This window comes from Sturnira hondurensis, unplaced genomic scaffold (genome assembly GCF_014824575.4).
Source record: "Sturnira hondurensis isolate 20B ecotype Veracruz unplaced genomic scaffold, ASM1482457v3 Scaffold0021632, whole genome shotgun sequence".
Lineage (NCBI taxonomy): Eukaryota > Metazoa > Chordata > Mammalia > Chiroptera > Phyllostomidae > Sturnira > Sturnira hondurensis.
The window spans coordinates 3,983,871-3,998,891 of record NW_028094263.1 but is presented as its reverse complement, the minus strand read 5'-3'; positions in this window follow the sequence as shown (position 1 = coordinate 3,998,891).

Sequence of the window (15,021 nt, the reverse complement as noted above, 5' to 3'; positions counted from 1 at the left end):
TCACTCGAAAGTCCGTCGGTCCCTGAGTCTAGGTGAGGGCGCCCCGGGGGCTGGGACGGAGGAACCTTTGTCTGGGGTCTTCACCCGGTGCGGGTGCACTGCCTGAAACTTGTGGAACGAACGCGCGACGATACTTGTGCATTTAATAAGTATTAGGAACAGCTTTTCGTTTAGTGCTCTCCACAACCCTTTGGGGTGGGTGTCCATATCCCCATTTTATAGATGGAGCAACCAGGATTCCAGCGGATGAAGTGATTTGCCCAAAGTCACACAGCCTGAAAGAGGCAGAGTCAGGATTTGAATCCAGTCTGTCCTCCGCTGGGGCTGGAGCTGGGGCTGGGGCTCGTGCTCCGCCACCACTTGTTCGCCAAAAGTCTGTGTCGAAATCAGACGTCCGCCCTCCCGTCGCAAAAGTTCCTTTCCGAGGTTCTGGGGGAACCTGGTGTTACGCGCGCTGAGCGGGGTTCGCGGCGAGCACACCCAAGGCCGAACTGTCCAACGTAGTCTCTGGCTTCCAGCACTTTTCTGAGCACTTATCATGTGCCTGTCCATACACGCACACACACAGAAGTCAGAGCAGGACTTAGGCAACAAGTGGTTCAGATTCATCGCGCTTGGTGTAACTGAGCGCTTATTTGGGGTGTCACGCTGATTCTAGGTGGGCAGTTTGGGGCCAGTGAATGACTTCACTTTTCAGAGGTTCAGCTTGTCCCTCTTAAATGTGGGCGTTCAAGGCTTCTTGAAAGAGCTGTAGGGAAGATTTAACGAAAATCCTTTTGTAAAGCGCTAAAGCATACAGTAGGCGCCCCACCCGTCCTCGCCCCCTCTCCGCCCCTCTAAGCGTGCCAGGACATCGCGTTCCCGCTCCCTCTTCCCGCCTCCGATATCTCGACGTCCCGCGCGACCCGCGGCTAAGGGACTGGGGCAGAGAGGACCAAACAGAAAATTATTTCCGCCCGCTCGGCTCCGCCCGCCCCGCCCCGCCCCGCCCGTCCCCGGAGCCAGAAGGGGATTGTGGGGCCGCCGCGGCCGCCGCCGAAGCGAGTGGGGCGGAAGCGCGCCTGGCGCTGCTTCTCGGGCCCGACCGCGCCGCCCCCTGAACCTCCCGGCCGGGTCCTCCGGGCTGTAGTCGGGGAGGCCCCGGGGCTCGAGGCGGCTGCGGCGGTGCGCGTTTCCACGAAGTCTGGCCCGCGGGTTCCCAGAACAGAGCGGGGGAGGCTGGAGGGTGTTGAGGTTTCGCTTCTGCTAGGCGGCTGGGCGCTTGGTTTCGCAGGTCTCAGGGACTGGAGACGCACCCTCTCATTAGAAAGCCCCGTGCTCCAGGGAAGAACTGCGCTGACGCCCGTGGATTTTTGTTTCGTTTGCACACCGATTTCTTCAACAGAAGCAAAGCTTTTGACCTTGGGGGTGTCCAGAGAGGTTAAGTTACTTTCCTGAAGCAAACCCAGTCAGTAAGAGGCTTCGGGTAGTTTACCTGACCGCTGGGAGAGCCTGGCGGTAGAGTCAGAAAGACCTCCGTTTGAGACCGATCCTCACCACTTACTGGCTTTGACCATGGGTTGGTAATGCTTTACGTGGGACCCTCGATTTCCCCATCTCCGTGCGGATGGTAGTACCAAACTCAGGGCTGATGTGAGCAGTGACACCGTCAAGTGCCAGGCATGGGGAAGGGTGAGGGTGATTTCCCCGTCAAAAGTTATGACTCGGAGGTGGTCTCTCCAGCAGGCCTAGTCGGGGTGCGAGGGTGGGTGTACTGGTTCTTTCCTATACAAGAGGAGGGATGGCAACTTAAACAGGAACTGGTGGGAGTGAGGGGATTCCCAGGCACCAGGAGACCAATCGTCATGATTATTGTAAATAGTGACTCTGCAGGACTGGTAAGAAGCACACAGTAATGACAAATCCTGCCTGTGTCATGAGCTAGCAGTGTGACACAGTCTTGCTGCCTTGGTCTGCCCATCTGTAAAATGGAAGTAGTTGGATCCCCTCCTCCAATCTACAGGGCTTTGGCAACTCTAGTCAGCCAAGGTCCCAGCAGGTGCTTTAAGAGCTTTTCCAGAGCTACCTGGCATCTAGTTCCAGCCCTGTTCCAAGCCAGCTCTGTGACCTTGAGCAAAGCGATTGCCCTCTCTGGCATTTGGTTGGGTGACCAGATCTTGAAATTCCCCGTAGAGTTAACGTTCTGTGGTTGATGACTCTGCTCTTGGGGAAGTTAACCAGGCTGAGGGATGACAGATGAGTAGCATCTTTGCCCTGCTGTGTTCCTCTTTTCCACCAATTCCTCCTGAAGTCTAATCTTTATTCACCCTGTTATAGTTACCATCAGGACAGAGATAGAAAAAATTGAGTTATCTAGTCTTTCAGCAAACCCCTCAATGAATCACCATGGACAGGCCATAGGGGACAGATACACAGACACAGCACGTGGGACTCTGGGAGTGACAGACATATAGAGAAATAACTTCAAGATGATAGTTCTACGATAGTTCTAAGAACAATGCTGACACAGGCAAGAAAGAAGTAACTGTATTTGTGGAGTCAGGGAAGGCCAGAGCTGGAAATAAGTGGGTGAAGGAGGGTCTGCAGGCAAATAAGGAGCAGAAGAGCATCCTTGGGGGTGGGGGAGGAGGTGGACAGCATGCTCAAAGGCTTGGAGGTAGGAAACAGCAGAATGTGTGTTGAAGTTAAATAAGAAGAAAAGCATAACATAAGCTCCACGTCACAAGTGCATGGGTGAGCAGTGCGGCCAAACCCCGTCCACCCTGCAGCAGGAGCACTGTAACTTTCGCTGCTCTCACACTGTGTCGAATTTCATCTAGCTGTGTGTATCTGTGACGAAGGAAAATGAGGCCAGAAGCAGCCTTCAGAAAGGTCTCGAGCATTGTGTCTGCTACGCGGTGGTACATGGGTTAGGGGAGCGGGGCAGGGTGGTGAGAGGATGATCAGCTATAAGGCAAAAACCAGACTAAGGGGAACTTGGTTCCTGTGCTTAGGAGTTTGGACTTATGAGGTCTGTCCAGAAAGTATCTGGCCATACACTATGAAAAAGAGACATTTATTGAAGAAGATACAAGAGATATTGTACATAGGACAATGACACTTCAATACCCTTCAACGTAGGCACCTTGAGACCTCACACAGTTCTCCTAATTGCCATTGGCTGCCTGTCGAACTTTCCTGAATTTTGTGGATGGTCTGAAATCTCTTCCCCTTCAAAGGTGATTTTAGTTTTGGGAAAAGCCAGAAGTCACAGGGCAGCAAATCTGGGCTGTAGGGGGCTGGGTCACTTGGGTGATTTGATGTTTTACCTAGAAACTCTGCATGAGATGTGATGCATGAGCAGGCGAGTTGTCATGATAAAGCTGCCAATCACCATTGCCTATAGCTGTGGCCTTCTGAATCATCTCAAAAGTTTCTGCAGAGAAATGTTCAAGCTTAATGCAAAATTTCATGCAGATTTGTTGCTCTACTTGCTCAGTCATTTTGAATTCGACAGCCACACAGTACACGTGCTCACTCAACAGGGCTTACCACCCCCACTGATTAGTACAGGGTAATTGTTCACGCATGCGCATTCCATTCCATTCTCCTTGGCTGCCAGGTTACATCAATGTTGTGCAAACCATTCTCATTATATTAAGAATGGTTGGACATTTTCTGGACAGATCTCATAATCCTGAGGGCAGTGGAAGACTAAGGCCTGTTAAGGATTTTTAAATTATTTTTAATCCTTACCCAAGGATATTTTATTACTGATTTCAGAGAGAGAGGGAGAAAGAGAGAGAGAGAGAGAGAGAAACATCAATGTGAGAGAGATGGATTGATCAGTTGCTTCCTGTATGCTTCCAACCAGGGATTGAACCCACAACCTTCAGTGGTACTGGATGATGCTCCATCCAACTGAACCACCTAGGCAGGGCCGGAGGTCTCCTAAGTAAGCAGTGCATAGCCATACTTGCCCATTGATCGTTAAGTATGGGATTGGTTAGGGCCGGGAAGAGGCTAGGGGTTGGGAGATTGGTTAGGACAGCAATTCTCAACTTGGAGTGTGCATGAGAATTCCCTGGGGTTCTCCTTATAATGCAGATTCTCTGTCCTGGCTGGTATAGCTCAGTGGATTGAGCGCAGGCCTGCGAACCAAAGGATCACTGTTTGATTCCCAGTCAGGGCACATGCCTGGGTTGTAGGCCAGTTCCCGGCAGGGGACACAAGAGAGGCAACCATACACTGATATTTCTCTCCCTCTCTCTTTCCCTTCCCCTCTAAAGATAAATAAATAAAATCTTTTTAAATGCAGATTCTGCCCCAACTGTTGTGGCTCAGTGGGTTAGGCACCACCCCAGGAGCCTGAAGGTTGCTGGTTTGATTCCCAGACAGGACACATGCCTGGGTTGCAGGCCAGGTCCCTGGTTGGGGGTGTGTGAGAGGCAAATGACTGATGTTTCTCTCCCTCTCTTTTCCTGTCCCTCCCCCTCTCTCTAAAAGTAAATAAAAATGCAGATTCTGATTCACTAAGTCTGAGGTGGGGGTCTGAGGTCCAGTTTTTTAAACAAGCTCTGCTTGAATAGCTGATGGTAGGAGATTTGTAAGGGTGTGTTTGGGAGGTGAAGGTTCGACTTCAGCAGAGCAGCAGGGATGAGAGGAAGGCCAGGTAGGAGGATGGCAAGAAGGTGGGGTGTTGGCCCTGGCCAGGCACTCAGTTGGTTAGAGCATCATCTCAATACTTCGAGGTTGTGAGTTTGATCCCCAGTCAGGGCGCATATAAGACTCAACCAATGAATGCAAAGATGAATGGAACAAATGAATGTTTCTTTCTGTGTGTGCCTGTCTCCCTTCCTTTCTCTCTCTCTCTAAAATCAATCAATCAGTTTTTTAAAATGGAATGTTAAGAGCAGGATCTGGACTACGTGGCAAGGCAAGACCCAGAGGGGACAGCCTGAGTGATTTGGTGGCTGGGCTAATCTGTCCACTTACCTGCAGAATCCTGGATCCAGGAGTGGCTGGTGGAGGTAATGAGCCATTTCGGACATGCTGACGTCAGGCGTCTGTGGAACGGGGTTGGGAATGCTCGGCAGGCAGTCTGTCTCGTGAGTCTGCATCAGCAGAGAGTCTGGGTTGGAGAGGTCCAGGAGCTGTCCTGAAAAGCAGGAGAGGTCATATCATGGAAGTCAGAAAGGATGTTTAAGGAGGAGAAAGCGATGCCAGGATCACATGCTGCTGAGAGGTCAAGGGAGAAAAGGATTCTGCAAGAAGGAGGTCCCTGGTGACTTCGGCCTGGAAAGTTCCAGGCACGGTTGGGGTGGAGGTGACCAGGTGGGACAAGCATGGACTGGGAGATGAGAAGGGAGGAGGAAAGAGTGGAGAGTGGCACTACGGGGATGCAGGGGCAAGGGGCAAGGGGCAAGGATGGCCGCCAGTGGTGGGGAGGATGATGATGGTAATAGCGATGTAACAGCCTACTTTTTTTTTTTAAATCCTCACCTGAGGACATTTTTTTTCATTGCTTTTAGAGGGAGAGGAGGGGAGAGAGGAAAACATCAATGCAAAAGAGAAGCATCGACTGCCTCTTGTACATGCTCAGACTGGGGACTGGTGCCCAGACATTTCACTGGTGCCCAGGGGAGTGGCACCTGGCAAGGAATAGACATTTCGTTGGCACTTGAAAGATGGATGAAGTGTCTAGCGTAATTCCTTGCATGCAGTTGATGGCCCCATTTGCTACTTGTTCTTTTTTAAAGTATTTATTGATTTTAGAGAGAGCGAAAAATTGATGTGAGAAACATCAATTGGTTGCTTCCCATACGCACTGGGCTGGGGTTTGAACCCACAACCTAGGTATGTGCCCTAACTGGGACTCGAACCCATACCCTTTGGGTAAGGGAGCGATGCTCCAACCAACTGAGCCACATTGGTGAGGGAGGATAACAGCTCACTTTTGACGAGATCCAATATGCCAGGGACCCTGCTTAGCATCCAGCCTTCTTCTTGTAACAACACCGAGGTGGGTTCAATTCTTGTTCCCATTATGTAGGAAAGGAAACAAGCTCAGAGAACACAGCTGGTAGGTGCAGAAGCAGAATCTGGACCTTGCCTTTAACCACAAGGTCAGTCCAGATACTGGGGGCCGGTCTGGAGCTAGTTCAGAACTCATTTTCCCGGTCTCCCCAATCCTCTCCCTGTCTGACAATACTGCAAACTCACTGTCATTTATTTAATCCATCACTATTCGTTGACCTCTACTATGAGATAATGGGCCAGGCACTAGTGACACAGAATGGATCAAAGTGGCTGCAGCCCTACAGGCGCTCAGGTTGGAGAGGAAAAGCGGGCTGGTGGGCAAGTGTGATGTGTGTTGCAATGGGGGATGGACCTTGTGCAGAGGGAGCCCCGGAGCAGGAGCTCCAGGGTCTGCCTGGTGAGGCAAGAGCAGATGGGAGGGGAGGGAGCAGGGTGCCTCTCATGTGGCCCAGGCTTGACCCCAGGCTCATGAGGTCCCGTGGAAGATGCTGAGTAGATGAACATGTTGCAAAGTTCCCTGTGGCTGCAGCGGAGTTGGTAGTCGGAGGAGTTAAGGTGGAATACGGAGGGGAGCAACTTCTGAAATTATTGCAAGTGCCAGAGGCATGGATTTTTCTGTGTTGTGTTCACTGGTGTATCTCAAGCACTGGAATCAGTGTCTGGCACAGAGTTGGTGCTCAGTTAATACTTAGTGAATGAATGAATGAGTGAATTGGATGAATGTTTGAACTTCTCTGGGAGAGACACAGGGGATGTGGACTGGAGTGTCAGTGGGGATGCGGAGGGGCATGGGTAGGGGCTGAAATCAAGAGAAGGGGTAGTTGACAGTTGGTGGTCATGGAGTGGGAGGGTGACTCCCAAGTTTCTGTCTTAAACAAGTTTCTGACTCCTGAAGAAAGGAGGAGACTGGGACTGGGAGAAGGGGGGAGTTCAGGCTAGGGCTTGCTGAAGTCCAGTGGACGGTCCCAGAAGAGGGTTGGATATGTGTGTCACTTTAAAAATTGTAAAATGTTTTTGAAGAGTGTGTCATAGTCTGTCCACCTCTTCTTTCATATCCTTGACACTCTGAAAAAATAATCAGAGACATCTTTGAGCGTCGTCAGCGATTGAGGGTAACCGAAGCCCTGGCGTGAGCAAGAGCACGCTGAGAGGCTTGTGCAGGTGCAGAGAGCAGAAGGCCAAGGACAGAGTCCCAGGGAACACCTGCGTTTAAGAGGGGGCAGAGGAGGGAAGTCAGGGAAGAGCCATGAGAAGGAGCGTCTAGAGATGGAGGGGGAAACCCAGGAAAAGTGGTGTCATGGAAACCAGGGAGGAGAGAGGAAGGAGAGAGGGATGGCCCAGAGGGCAGGGGTCTCAGGGAGGGGTGACCAGACCAGCATGTCGGAGGGGGGTGATGTGGGTTGCAGCAGGAGGAGAGGAGGACAGTGTGAGTTCAGACAGCCTTCGTAGGGCCTGAGTTGTAAGCTAGAGGGAGACAGGAGAGCACAGTGGAGAATGCAAGGTCAGGGAGAGGTGGCCCAGGTTTTTAGGACAAGGGCTTGGGTAGACCAGAGGGGTCCGTTCTCCTTCCCCCCAGAGAGAAAGGAGGAGATGAAGGACAGGGACATACATGTGTCTGTAGGGCTTCTTTGCTTGATAGTATGTATTTTCTCTTGAAAAATGTTTTTTAGTTCTCTATCTTTCCGGTTTTCTTTCTATCCTAAATTGTTTATTAAGTAAGAATGGTACAAGCATGGCACATATTAGTGGTAATGGTGGAGCGAGAGAGTGTGCACCTTCTCCAGGCTGCACCGTGAGAGCCACCAGCAGTGTGTGTGGTGGAACTAACTGGTGGCCCTTTCCAAGGCCACGGCTCTCAGCGCACAGATGTCAGCCCTCACACCTCCCCGCACTTGTGGGCCCGCCTGGTGATCCACTGGGTGTCTGAATTCCTTCCGATAGCCTCATGGAATGGATCGATGAGGATGACCTCAAAGAATTTGTACATGGAGTCTTTACCCACCCCGTAAGAATTCAGGGCTCTCAGAGCCCACGGTGGCGCCCAGCTCTCTCCTCAGCGACAGACTAAAGGCTTTGAGCAAACTTCAGCTGGTTAACACCATGGTGAAGAGACTCGCCATAGGTCACCACAGTGCACATGAATCTGACATAACCTTGCCTGACCTTGTATCCCAGCCTGCACGCTTTATTGGGCCTGGAGGGGTGGTGCAGGGGGCGGGGGTGTCCCTGGGGAATGCAGAGAGCTGGCAGTTCTGCCAGCAGCGCTCCCCGAGAAGGAAGCGCATCACATCTGGGTGCTTCCTCCTCCACAGGTCATGGGCGCACTGGTCAACGCCCACCTTGGCCTACCTGACGGCCTCGGCCCAGCAGAAACAAAGAGCCTTCTCCCACAACCCTTTTTGGGCTCCTCCATTTTTCCAGTTTTATTGGGCTGTAACTGACATACGACATCGCATTAGTTTGAGGTGCACAACATAATGATTTGATATGTGTACAAGTGCTTAGTGCGATAAGCTAACATCTGTCACTCTTTTAAAAAAAGACTTTTTAGTGGCATTATTTGCACATAATAAAATGTCCGTATTTTAAGTGAGCAAGTGGTGACTTTTTAAAAAAGATTTTATATATTTTATTTTTAGAAAGAGGGGGAGTGAGGGAAAAAGAGAGGAAGAGAAAAATCAATGGGTTGCCTCTCATAGGCGCCCACACTCTGACCGGGGAGCAAACCTACAACTCAGGGGTGTGCCCTGCCCTGGATTTGAACTGGCGACCTTTCACTTTGTGGGACACTGCCCAACCAACTGAGCTACACTAGTCAGGGCACAAGTGATGACCTTTAAAAAAAAAGATTTTACGTATTCATTTGCAGACGGGGAGGAAGAGAAGGAGAAAGAGAGGGAGAGAAACATCAATGTGGTTGCCTCCTGCACCCACACCCCAGGACCATCCCCCAAACCAGGCATGTGCCCTGACTGGTAATAGAGCCCACAACCCTTTGGTTCCCAGGCTTGCATTCAATCCACTGAGCTACATCAGCCAGGGCTCCCCTGGATTACTGTGCGAGCCTCCTAACCGGTCTCCGTGCCTCCATCCTCGCCCCTGCTGCGTATTCCCCACGCAGTGGCCAAAGAGATCCTAGTAAACTGCAGCATGAGCGGGCCACCCCTGGGGTTCAAGTCCTCCCAGAGCCCCCCCTGCACTCATTGAGAAGCCTAAGTCCTTACAGGGTTCTACGAGGTCCTGTCCAGTCTGCTGCCCCGGATCCCTCCAGCCCGATCTCTTCCCCTGGATCCTGCGCTGCAGCCAGACAGGCTTCCTTGCTGTTTCCTGCACACACAGGGCTCGCTCCCACCTTCCCCACTAGGTTCTCCCTGACCACACTGTAAAATTGCAGCCTGTGCCCTTCCCGCCCACTCCTTATACTTTTCCAATCTTCCTTCTCCTTTTTCTCTGTCCTCTTCACCTACATCATTCACATATTTATGTCTGTTGTTTATTGTGTCTTTCCCCTCTAATGACAGGGCTGTGAAGACAAGGATCTTTGTGGATTTTGTCAATGTGTTCAAGGGCCTAGACCTGTGCCTGACACATACTAGATGCTCAATAAATACTTACTGAAAGAACTGAAGGAATGAATTCTGAGCCTCTGTTGTTTCTTTGCTCTGGGCACTGAGATGTGGGCATGTGATCCAAGCCTTGCCAACCTGATGCCCTCTTGCTCCGCTCTGAAGAGTCAGCAGAACAGAGGCAGGCGGGGTCCTTCTTGATGGCTTTGCTTGTGGTGCCAATGGCTGTTGTGTCTGGTGCCACGTCCTACTAAGGAACAGCTATGCCTTTTGCTTCTTCATCTCCACCTCCAGGCGATCTCTGCCCTTTCTCTGTTTTCGCTAATAAGCCCTGAGTCGGCTTCCTAGACCCCTGACTGGCTCATTCAGAATCACTAAGGCCAATAACTTTTCAGCCATTGTCCTACTTACCCTATCCATTGGCATGTGATCCTATGGACTCCCTGCCCGTCTCACTCTCTCACGTTTCTCAGCTGCTTTGGCTGGGGTTCTGTTCCCTGACCACCCCAAAGGGGTCTTCAGGCCCCACACGACTCTCCCTAGCAGAGCTGAAGCACACCTGAAGTTTCTACGTTGATCAGTGTGCCTATGACTTGGTCTTGATGGCTCTCTGGTCCCAGACCTCTTTTCCCAGGTCTCCTCAGGCCACACCCACTTAGATTTGGCTCACTGAACCCCAAACTGCATTCACCATCTCCTGTCCCGGGACCACCCTCCTGCAGAAGGTCCTCACCTCAGTTAATAGCTCCCACTCTCTCCCGGGACACACCTGAGGGTCCTTCTCAGATCTTTATCTCTTTACTTTTCACCCCTTCTCTGGATCAGCCACCAAGCCTCATAAAACCTCCCTTGCCTACACCTCTTAAGTTAGAAAGTTTCCCCGATTCCTCTAAACATAGTCCTCTTTCAGCCCTAAGCATCCTTGTAGCTGATCTTGGCAGCTGCCTCCCAGTGAACCATCTTCCTTGTCACTGTCCTCCAATGTGGCTCCTGGGACCCAGCTCTTGACCACACTCCTGGTGGGCATTGACTGGGTGGGTTTCAGGGCTCCACCTTCTGGCAGCTTTCTATCTGAGGGGGAGCCCACACCCCAGGGACAGACAGACTCTAGCTGAGAGGACAGACAGCCTACCCACCCTGTGACTGCAGTCTCTGGCCCTCTTGAGCCAAGAGAGAGACCACACAGCTCCAGGTTCACACGCACGTTCTAACACAGAAAACAGGCCTCATCAGAACGAATGCACGAGCGTCCTTGCTTTGAACAGAATGCCAGTGAGGGATAACTTAAGCCAATTATCGAGTCTTGCTGGAAGCCAAATTATAGACATTGTCATGTTATAAACATCATTTCTCAAGAGAGTGGCTTGGAGACATCTGGGCAGCTGGGAGCCTGGGCTCATTATCTTCCCCTCCAACCTGCTGGTCCCCTCCTGCATCCCACCCAGGAGTCAGCTCCGCCCAGGGCTGCTGCTTCCCCTTCTCCCCACGGCCACTGCTTCCCCTTCTCCCCACGGCCACTTGCTTTCAAGGGCTGCTGATTCTGCCTCAAATACCCATCCACACTCGTGGCCGCTGCCTCCCTGAGGTCTTCACCGTCTTTTGCTGCGACCCTGGATGAGTGACCGAAAGAGCCTGAGCCTCCATTCCCTCATCAAAAATCCCAATACTAAACTAGGATTTTTCTTTTAAATGCAGTGGAAAATTCACTTAGGTCGCATGTGCCAGACCCCGAGCAGAGAGCTGGGTTCAGGCTGAGCGTTCAGGAAATGCTCGTTCCCTGTTCTCCTCCTGCTTCCCCACCCCTTGGCCTTGCCAAGTGTGATCACATGATTTCCTTTGCATAAAAGTGGCCTGTGATTCCCCATCCTGCAGGCTAATGTCCACATTTCTTATCAAGGCCTTGGACCCTTCAAGCTCTGGTGTCTGCCCTTCGTCCTCACCACTGTTCAGCCACTCTGACCTACTCCATTCATGGATTAAAAACACAGTCCCCTCAAAGTACGGTCCCACAGGTTACCTGCTGGTCCCAAAGGCAGACACTTCTCGGGAAAAGGATCCGCTGTCATCCAGGGGGCCTGGGCATGCACATTCCACCACTAACAGGGGAGCTCAGGCGTGGAGGACGCAGCAGTATCCACGAAGTGTGTTTGCCAGTCAATCTGAATTTAATCAAGCCTGTAGATCTAATTTCCAGTTTACAGGAAATACAGGATAAACAACACAACTAGGAAGCAATCAGAGAAATCTAGAAGGTGGGACACCATGTCTGCAATTTACTTAAAATACTTTAGCAAGTTAACGACTCAGGGGAAAAAGTTATTCTAGATTTGAGTGAGACTTACAATCTATAACCAAATGCAATGTGTGGACCTTATTTAGATCCCGGTTGAAACAAACCAAATGCAAGAGAAGCGTTTTAAGGAGACAATTAGGGAAATTTGAATATGAGCTGGCTATTAGATGACTTGAAGTAATTATTGCTAATTTTGTAATGTGTGGTTATAATATTGCAATAAGAAAACTTCCTGAAGCAACTAGGAGATAACAGTCATGAAAACGCTGAATCACTTGACAATATTTCAGTAAAAATGATAAAAATGATAAAATGTTAATAATCACCCATCTAGGTAATGGGCATATGGGGTTCATTTTACTATTGTCTACTTCTTTTTCAGTTTGAAATGTACATAATAGAAAAATTAAAAAATATTATTTATTGATTGATTTTAGAGAGAGACATCCATGAGTTGTTCCATTTATTTATGCAATTTATGCATTCATTGGTTGCTTCTTGTATAGGCCCTGACCAGGGATCAAACCCACAACCCTGGCCCCGTGGAATGACGCTCTAACCAACCGAACTATCTGGCCGGGGCTTAAAATCTTTTTTCAGTATGAATTCGAGTTCCAACTGTGTACTCATCGCTGAACTAAGGCAAACCCTAATGTGGTCCCTGCCTCCACGAAACATGGGGCGTGGTATGGGAGAGGTGCGTAATTGATGAATCACGCTAATGTACGAACAGTGACAAGTGAATGAAAATGCTTTGAAGGAAGAAGGTTCTCGGGTCTCGAGGGCGGATAATGGTGGCAGCCAACCTGACCACAGTCGGGAGGGTTGGGAGGGGTTCTCTCCAAGGAGAGGATGGCTTGATGGAGCTCCGAATAGGTGCTGGCCAGGCACGGGAAAGAGAGGTGGGGAAAGTTCACAGTCCTGTGGAACAGTACCTGCTAAGGGGGGGAGAGGGGGCACCGTGTTGCTTTAGGCACGAAAAGAGATCGGGGAGAGAGGACAGCACAGGGGAGGCGGAGGTGAGGGGCCAGTTCCCTCTCCCCGGGAGGACTGTGGGTAAGGCGGTCAGACTCACCTGTGAGCCAGGTTAATGCTTTCACTCGTCATCCTGAAGGCGATAGGAAGCCATTAAAAGGTGTTGAGCAGGGGGCTAACACAATCCTATTTAAGTTAGGAAGGTAGCTTCTGGCTCTGTAGAGGGCATGGCAGGCTGTGGGGGCTGGAACGGAGGCAGAGCAGCAGACGCACAGGGTGACGCTGAGGCGTGGACCGGGAGGTGCCAGGACGACATCTGGGTTTGTGGCTGTGGAAGTGGGTGGACGCGGGAGCCATACATCGGGCCAGGCTTCCTCGGAAGGGGTCGGTGTGGCCGAGGAGGAGGGCCACTGGGACAGGGTGAGTTTGCTGGGCTTTGGAGATGTCCGGGGTAGGAGCCGAGTGGCAGCGAGGTGTCTTGGTCCGAGCTGAGAGGAAAGGTGTGGGCTGAGCCCCTCGGTGGCTGGATGGTAGTTGTGGTGTGGGCACAGGAGAATGCCCAGACGGACATGGGGTAAGACTGAGCCTTGAGGAGCCTCGCAGTTTGGGCTGCGAAGGGCAGAGTGAGCCCGTGCTGCAGACCAGGGGGAGCAGAGGGAGGCAGGAGCGCACCAGGAAAGCCAGGTGCCTGGGAGGCAGGGTGGGGGGGGGGGGCGCGCGGGGACTAGAGAGTTTCTGGAAAGAGGAAGTGGCCAGCCGTGTGGGCTGCTGCTGAGAGGTCAGGGCCGAGGGCTGGCAGGAGCCTGCGGGTTTTAATGAGCTGGAAGCCACGGGGACCTCAGCAGGAGCTATTTCAGGGGCGGTGGAGGTGGAAGCAGATGGAAGTGGGTTGCGGAGCCCGTGGGAAGTGAGAAAAGGAAGACTGTGTAGACAGCTCTGGTGGGAAGCTTGGCTGTGAAGGGGAGGAAAGAGGGGGCCAGAGCCTGAGGGGTCAAGGGAAGATTTGGCTTTTTGTTTTAATCCTCACCCCAGGATATACTTATTGACTTTTTAAAGAGAGAAACATTAATATGAGAGAGAAACACCAATCAGTTGCCTCCTGCACACACCCACACCTGGGATTGAACCTGAAACCTAGGTATGCGCCTTGACCAGGAATGGAACCCCCAGCCTTTTGGTGTACGGGACAACACTCCAACCAACTGAGCCACACGGCCAGGGCATGGTTTGGCTTTTTAATAGGAGAGACTTGAAAGAGAGATCAGGGGTGTCTCTGGGAGGACAGATGGGACAGGACTAATGCCGGGGCACGCTCTCTCCTTAAGGAGAGTGGTGGCTATTGACGGCTGGTAGTTGTCGGCAGCAGGACGGGTGCTTGCTTGCCTCTCCCCCTTGCCCACACTGTGTCGTCAGCCGCAGTCCCCCCTCCCATGCCTCCTTCGTGTGCTCCTGCTCATCTTCGGAACCCAAGTGGAAGGTTACTGTCTCTGAAAGGACTTCCCTCCTCAAGGTCACCCTGCCTGGACCGGGGCCATTCCGCTGCTGCTACTTCTCAGATTAGCTGTGGCATCCGACCTCTCCCGCCAGACTCTGTCGCCATCATTTCTGGTAACTAGAAACTTGGATACTGAGTATTTGACGATGTTAAAGGATGACTGTTAATTCTTTTTAGGCTTGATAATAGCATGGAGGTTATATTTATTTTAAGAGTTTTTATCTTGTAGAAAGACGTATCGAAGTAGTTGGGATTGAAATGATATGCCGTCTGGGATTTGTTTCAAGATACTATGGGTTATATTCTGTATCTTCCTTGCAGTGGTTACAGGGGTGCATTCAAATGGGAAAACTATTTGAACTGTACACGTAAAATGGACATTTATTATATTGAAATCATACCTCAATAAAATTGATTTTTTAAAAATTGGAGTAGGGGAGAAAGTGGGTAGGGGTTAGAATAAAACAAGGTTGGCTGGAAGTTGGTAAGTGTTGAAGTTGGGGGTTGAGTATGCGGAGGTTCATTATACTCCTCCGCTTACTTTTGTGTGGGTTTGAAAATTTCCATAATAAAATGTTTTTTTAAAGGAACTTGAAAGTTTATTTCTCAGTCACAGTTTACATTCAGTGTTATTTCGTATGAGTTTCAGGGGTACAGCATAGTGGTCAGACAAT